Consider the following 8,298-nt stretch of genomic DNA (forward strand, 5'->3'; position numbering starts at 1 on the left):
TTGAACCGCAGCGACTGGCCACCATCAGGTGGACCAGCTCGTCCTCGTAGGGCTCCTCCTGTAGCCTTGAGGGAACCACAGGAACATTCAGTAGCTGTTGGAGTTCTTCCTGTCAGGCTCGTGGTAGAACGGCTCTGAAGAATCTTGTACTTGTCTTATCTGGAACAATCTAACAGCCTAAACTGTTAACAGCAGTGTAAAGAAGCAAACACACAGGCATAGATTAGGACTCAAACTAGATTTATTTTAGAAAACAAATCAACTTAGAGGCATTTGTTCACACATGTGGCTGAATAGGAGGCCGTCCAATCAGATTCGAGGTCTTCACTCTGTAGGTTGTTTGTTGGGTGAGACTCTTGGACCTCCATCAGCTGACGTGGATGTTTGATGGTCTTCCTCTCTAGTGCCAGATGATTCATCCATGAATTCAGCAGCTACAGACTGAAATGAAGCTCATGCTGCCGTTATTGAATTCCTGTTCCAGATCAAATGTTCAGAGCTCACCTTGAATGCAGCCGTCTGCTGTCTGATAGTTTTTCTCATTGTAGTCTTCAATAAAGTCTTTTTCCTCATGTCAGGATGTGGTGAGACTCTTTCTCAGTCTCTGCAGACGTCCCTCATTGTGCATCTCCAGAGAAGAAACAGAAAAACTGGTCACTGCTTCAGCATCAAACGCTCTCCAGCATTGAGAGTGTTTTAGGAATTCATTCATTGTGTTGTGAACTTTGAAGGAGCAGAAACTTTACAGCTGCCAAAGATATGAGCTCCAATTCTGGATGTTTTAGGAAATGAAGTTCATCAAATGAACACTTGATTTTTGCTGATAACTCATTAAATTACTGAAGAAATCTAACATAAAAACCTGTAAACTCTCAGGCAGCTTTTGTTAAAGTTTGTCTATAATTCTATCATCATGTTCTGGAACCAGGACTCTGCAGAAGTTCCTTCAATCAGATACTTGTGTGTTTCTATTTAAGGCCTCAGGTTTGAACGTACAGCAGAGGATTAGAAAGGAGTGATTTTAATATTTAAATCAGTCCAGTAAATGTTTGGAGTAAAAATGATTAAAATTTTGATTTAGATAGATTTGTGTCAAATAATATTGTAGAGTCTCACTTAAATATATCCAAATGAGTTCAGTGTATTTACATTTTATAGAATATTTGATTTCTTAATCTCAATACTGTAGGGTCTGACCCTAAATATTATAATAATGATGTAAATTAAATAATAATATATTGTAGTGCAGTCATAAACTTTAATCAGCTAAACTTACATAATAAATATCACTGTACAATCTTAACCTGAACATTCATATTATTGAGGTAAATTTACATAAATCATGATATTCTAGAGTCTTAACTGGAATATTTCTAACATTAATCTTTTTGTATTGTGCTGATAAACAACAATAACCCGACTTTCAGATAATATTTATTGTCTGTGATTGTGAGACTAAATTCCTCCACATTCTGGAACTTTCCAGCAGCTGTAGGAATAAATAAAAATAAAATCTGTTCATTTCCACATTATGCACATTTATTTATTCTTAATATCTCAGACTGAATGGTAGCTGGCAGTAAAAACAAACTCATCTGCTGGACTGAATTTCCCAAAATGGAAACATGGACAGAATTTAACACTCATGTATCCATGGCAACGCTAAAGTTTCTGCTTCTTACCAAAGTTCACAACACAAGTAAAGATTTTAATGTAAAACTTCAGGGATGACTGCTGACCATAAGTATTCTGATCAATACTTCATGATCAATATCAGGACAGATGTTACAACTCCAGCTGTTGCATTAGACTGCAGTTATTCACAGAGAAATTAAAACATCACATTCCTCATAAAAACTAGATGGGACTTTTATTAAATAAAGTGTTGGTGAATAAACAGTGTAAAAAGTGCAAAGCAGCTCCATTAAATCAGGAGATGTGAGACTTCCACAGCATGGATCACCATCTGCTGTGTTGATTCATAGCTGAATGTCAGAATGAACTGAGATAGAAAAGCTGCTTTGAGCTGCAACATTACGGTCTGACAATCCAACACCATCACAGTTTTCATCTGGTTGTTTTGCTCCAACATGCTGTGAAGTTCAGTTTTTACCTGAATCAATACAGAGATTCTATTTCCAACCAAGACTGGAATAAAAATTAGAATGTTATGAGGTTATTAATGCAACTAAATCCTTTCAGATGGAAGGATTTACTTCTAAGTTCTAATTCAAGTTTCAGTTGGAGCACATTGCATTCACAAAGAAAAACAGCGAAACCTTCATAGCAACATTTAATAAACCTAAAGCTTCCCTGTTGGCTCATTGGTGGAGTTTGTTACTGAGCATCTGAACCTTAAATCCAGTGAGACGACCATCTTCAGTCGAGGCCAGTCAGAGAACTTCAAGACCTTCCATCAGCTGGACCAGATGTGGCATCATCTCCCTCTGAACATCTGGATGACAGGAGAAAAGACAGAAATCAAACACAGATCACAGAAATACAATTTATTCACTTTCATCATTTTATAAAAGTAGCATGAACTTTATTAAAACTTGACAACATCAGTAATGAAAGTAAATGTTTTTATCTCGTGTTGAAGCTAAATTTAAAGTCAATTTTAATGACAGTTTATCCTGAGAGGAGTGAGAATGGAGCTTTTCTTTCCTTTTTAGAATATTCCCTCAAAATATTCTGTTTATTATTGGCTTTAGAAGCATTTTTCTTTACTTATTTATTTTTAGATACCTCAGACTGATGCACTTTGCTGGTTTGCAGATAATTTCATGTACAATGACAATAAAGATCTTCTATTATAACATATTTTGCTAAAACAAGAACTGCAAACCTTCTCAACCATCTCTCAGTCTGCAAAATTCCAACTGCGACAAGAATTATCTGATGTAGTTATTATTATAATCTTTACTGAACCAGCCCTGGAATTAATAAAAATCTGTATATGGATATGATTTTCTCTGATGGGACCACTATGGAAGCCGTAGTAATTATTAACTATCCTTTGAAGGGAAAGATTAGGTCTTCTTCAGGTGGATAAAAAAAATGCTCTCCCTTAAAAAAAAAAAAAAAATGCATACAATAAAGTAAATCTCTTCTGCACTGCACACATACTACACTTTTGTATAACTCTGGATGTCAGAGTAAAGGCAGACAGATCCACCGATCAGCCACAACATTCTGACCACTGACAGCTGAAGAGAACAACATCCATCATCTTGTTCTAATGCAACGTTCTGCTGGGAAACCTTGACATTCATGTGGATGTTTGACATGTACCACCACCTAAACACTGCAGGACAAACAACCCCCTAGTCTCCATGGCAACAGCAGTCCTTGATGCCAGCTGCCACCCTCAGCAGGACAAACTAAAACTGCTCAGGAGTGGTGAGGAACACGACAGAGCTAAGCTGTTCACCTGGGTTCCACACTCCCCACATCCAGATCTGATGGAGCATCTGTGGGATGGTCCAGGATCAGCCTGGTCTAGGTAGGACCCACCCTGCAACCCACAGGATCCACAGAATCCACAGGACATCCCCAGAGGTTCTGATGAACCACTGGGTCAGAGGAGTTTTAGCAGCATAAAGGGACCAACACAGTATTAGTCAGGTGGTCAGAATGTTATACTGTTATATTGTCATGCTGATTATATGATCAGTAAATGTTACCATCAATTATAACGTCCACATTGATCAGGAAAAAAAACAAACTATCAGTTCATTCAGAAACTGTGGGGTTAAACCTAAAAACACAGACCTCAACAGCAGTTTGTTTCAAAGCAGAACACCAGCTGGTTTTCACTAAAGAAGCTTTCAGAGCAACAATTAAATGACAGTTTTGTTCTCATTAAGTTCAGAGTCAGCCAAAATAATGTACACACATCAGGAAAAGAAAAATTTTTATATAAGTACTTCTACACATATAGATTCCTCTTTCTAAGTTTGATCAAATCACGATAACTCTGTGTCCTGTTGTACGATGTTTTCCCAACAGATGGCGCTACCCTCATGAATGGAGCATCAACAAGTGACGTCTACAACACAACAGAAATGTCTGGAAGCCAGTGGCCACCACTTTGAGCACCTCTTGTAATTGTAGAGGCCAAAGATAACTTTTATTAATCTCGTGATGTCTGAATAAATTTGGTATTGAAATATTTATGCAAGTTTTTCTTTTCCTGATGTGTGTAAACATTATTTTGGCTGACTCTGTATAATGGGTTTCTGACAGGTCACCAGGCAACATCTTTTTATAATAATGACAAACATACCTGCATTCTACAGGAGTGATTTTCCTCATGTGCAGGTAAAGATGTGTGAGGAGCTTAGAGATGACAGGAGCAGGAGTCATCCTCACTAATTCAGCTTCCACCTAGAAACAGAAAGACCACAAACAAAAACACAGATATACTCTCAAACGTTAAACCTCACAGCCTCAAAATATCTGTTTAGGAAGTGTGTTTCTAAATTCTGCTGAAAGCATTGACAGACATTCTCTTACAAGGTTGTGTAAAAAGCAGCCTGTCCTCTGAGCTACTGAGAATTTTTCCTGAATAAAGTTTCTACGTGTAAATCAGCTCAACAAAAACTAAAGCCTCAGTCAGAGATAACAGGTATCGCAAATTATAAACAACTTTCTTTGTTTACTCAGACTTTCTGCTTCAACCTCACATAAAAAGAGGAGTTTAACTCGTCAGGTGACTGAAAATGAACGGCTTGTGCAGTTCTAGATCCAAAAGTAGGATGTTTCAACTCATGTTTTACTACAAATACATGCAATAATAAATAAATATAATGGCTGGGTGTTAGTTTATTCACTATTAATGTCACTTTATATACTGGATTGAACTTGAGCAGTGGAAGAGAGAAGGAATTTAATGAAATTATGGATTCAGAGAGGTAATGTGCAATATTAAGTTAAGCACGGTTTAATTCAAACTAGCTGAACGTTAAACTTCAGTGCAGCTGAACGGGTTTCAGTTAACCTTAAAGTAAAATAACTTTTTTAAAAGCTAAAATACACAGCAGAGAAATACAGATTGAGAAGTTCATTCTAATAATGAGGACAGCTGCAGCAGCAACTAACACAGGTGTTCAGCAGTAAGTTAGCCACCTATGTTAATTAGCCCGCTAGCTAGGGTTGCCACCTTTCAGAAATGAAAATGAAGGACGCCCACCACGACTCCTCGGGACCACGGTTCAGTAAAGTTGGAAAGATATTCACAGATTCAGACTTCCTGCATCAATAACTCATTAAATATACTTTGTCAAAACTTAAACGTTGCCTCTTTCAAATCGTTGTAAGGTGGACAATGTGCTACAAGCCCAGTTTGATCAAAAATAGCTGTCTTTCAAACTGCAGGAATAACATTGGTGTCAACAGGAGCCAGTTGAAAGCTGCAATGATTTTGGTGACACCACAGTGTATAAGATTGAAGTTATTGAATATTTATGTCTCTTCATTGTTGTAGCAGTTTTGCAATTTGCAGATCGTACCTGTTCACAGCCGGCTGCACATAGACACCAATGTTATTTCTGCAGCTTGAAAGACAGCTACTTTTGATCAAACTGGGCTTGTAGCACGTTGTCTATCATACAATGATGGGAAAGAGGCATCGTTTGTGCTCTGATAACCTATATCTAATGAGTTATTGATGCTGGAAGTCTGAATCTGTGAATATCTTTCCAACTTTACTGAACTTGGGGCCACTACCACCCAAGGAGTGATATATTTAATTTTGAAAAAAGCATTTAGCCATACTTAAAGCTTTAAGTGCTTTATTAACACAAAACTAAGAATTTTGTATTGTTTTATGATCACAGGTTCTGCCTGAAAAGAAGTGGCATCACTTTAAACAGTGAAACCATACTAATAAAATGTAATGACCAACCAGTGTGCAATACTGGATTCTGCAAAAACATAAACAACTGAATGCACAGAACTGGACAAAGAAATTCTCTACACATTTTTTTTCATCTAAATCTAAATCTTATCTTAAAACAATGAATATGTTCACTTATTTATGTGTGTATGCATGCATTTATTGATTTATTTAGTACTGTTAACTTAGAGTTCTGAAGGAGTTTTTCTTTAGATAGGCAAAGGCCATTTATTGATTACATATAGGCTATTAAATAAATGTTTATTAAAAACTAAAAAGCGTTTAAAATATTAAACAACTTAGGCCACATCAGCATGATTATAAGCATCCTCTGGTAAATTAACAACCATATACTGTAGGAAATCTAGCTGATCACATCATGATGATGTCTCTCACCATATGGACTTCAGGAGATGATTGAGGATGATAAACTGTGACCTACTGGTTGGGTTCTCTCTGTTCTCATGTTTCTTACATGTTGGTCTCCTGATGCTGCCTTACTCCAGCCAGTCCATGAGCAACAGAAAACACAGTTTGCCCTGTACCTAGTGCCCGGGTTTGAGTCGTCCCACTCATGTCTACATTTGCAGACGTTTTTACTTCTTTGGACGTGGTGGAGTTTCGGGTGTAGACATTTTTAAACGCGCGGGAGCAGCAGCGTCTGTAACCCGCCGCAGGACCTGACACGCAGAGACCTATCCGCTGGAGGAAGGAAGATGAAAGTGGCTGCCCCTAATATTTCCTGTGTTTTATTTTGTTTACCATGCGGTTTTGATGAGTGTGTGACAGACGTGTATGGGACATTTATGAAAATACGTCCCGTATTGAATCAATACGGGACGCAGCTATTAATTGTCAAATTTTTAGGGACAGGTGAGCACCCCTACCGCTAGCTAACTTAGCCGCTTAGCTAGCTAACGCGTCCGGACCAACTGCTCAAACACGACAAAACACAACTCTTCACAAGTCGCCGACTTAACATACAGCAAAACAACGCTACTGATTTGAAGTATTTATCTTCTTACCGTGTTTTACTCCAAAAACAAGGTCAACAGCAGCCACAGATGCTACCAGTCGTGCCGACCATAGATATACATAGAACACTAGATCCGCTAGCGCGCTGTCTGACCAGTCACTGCTCTCTGGCTCCGCCCTCTGAGAATCTTGTTGTCGTTTGGCTCCACACTTGCTGATGACCACTTCCGGTCTCAGAAAATGAAAAAACGGACCTTTTTCCGTTTCTGTCTCGTACTGATTTTATTTTTTTGTTATCCTAAATATAAAATGAAAATCAAAGCATTTTTAAAATTTGGTATATTCCTTTTTGATCATGAAAAGGAAAAATGCCTTGTATTTCAATTTTATTTTTTGTATTTTAAAAAGAAAATAAAGTAACCACCCGTTTTTTGTTTTTCAATACCCGTTTCAGAACGGAAAATCCAATTGCCAAAATATACACGGACCAAGATAGTTATCTGTAGTTTACCTTAGTACTCACGTGTGGTGTATATGTGACAATTAAAAAAAGAAAAAAGAACTTTGAAGGAGTAGCGGCTAGAATTTAGGAATGGCAGCCCTCCACTCCTAAATGAATGTAGAGGAAACACTGATATATGGTAACTTCATTGACCTTCAATTTTAACATGAAAATTAAAAATTTTGAAAAATGTCACAAAAGTTAAAAAAAAAGTTAAGTCCCCCAGTAACACTCTTGGGTTAAAATTTTGAATTTCAAAGTATTTCAATGAGTGCTCTTTAAAGGGTTCTATTTCCATCCATCCATCCATCCATCCAATAACTATTCCTGCTTTATCCTGCAGACAGCTTCTTGCATTATCCTGCTTCTTTTTTAGTTAATTCAATCCAATACAGTTCTATTTATCTAGCAACCAGTAAACAAATTAAGTCATCTCAGGACACTTCACACTTTAAGGTGTAAGCTTTACAGTGTTACATTATAGAGAGAAACCTAATAAATCTGATGATTTGTTGCTTAAATACCATCTAAAAGGGAAGAAAAGTCCGCCACCTAGTACAGATGTGTTGTCGAAACATCTAATTCTCTGCGATTAGTCTTGGCACAAACACACAAGAGAATACACACTTCTAATAATGTAGAGGAACTATTATGTCATCAGTCCCCAGCGTGCTTCAGTGTGCATCAGCTTGCCACAGATCAGTGTGAATGTCTTTATCTTAGATGGTGGATTGAGTTGCCTCTGGGGGGGAAACACTCTCTGGTGAGCTGCGCTGGAGTGGGTTCAGTCAATTAACCTACTGTCAGTCAGCTGTAGAGCAACTGTTTTGTTCTCTACGCTGCCTCGGCCACGGTGAGCGGGGGCAGTCACAGGCCTCCTACTCTCTGCCCGTCCAGGCTCCAGCTCCACCCAAAGGTGCTT

At 38.0% G+C, this 8,298-nt stretch overlaps 1 long non-coding RNA gene across 1 annotated transcript; it reads right to left on the reverse strand.

Moving 5' to 3' along the window:
* Positions 1-1,248: 1,248 nt before the first annotated feature.
* On the reverse strand, positions 1,249-7,022 carry LOC129349444 (uncharacterized). Its single transcript, XR_008602455.1, has 3 exons — positions 6,925-7,022; positions 4,289-4,389; positions 1,249-2,455 (listed from the first exon to the last, which is right to left on the reverse strand). It is a non-coding gene; the product is annotated as an uncharacterized LOC129349444 (long non-coding RNA).
* Positions 7,023-8,298: the final 1,276 nt, after the last annotated feature.

Source organism: Amphiprion ocellaris, chromosome 1 (genome assembly GCF_022539595.1).
Source record: "Amphiprion ocellaris isolate individual 3 ecotype Okinawa chromosome 1, ASM2253959v1, whole genome shotgun sequence".
NCBI lineage: Eukaryota > Metazoa > Chordata > Actinopteri > Pomacentridae > Amphiprion > Amphiprion ocellaris.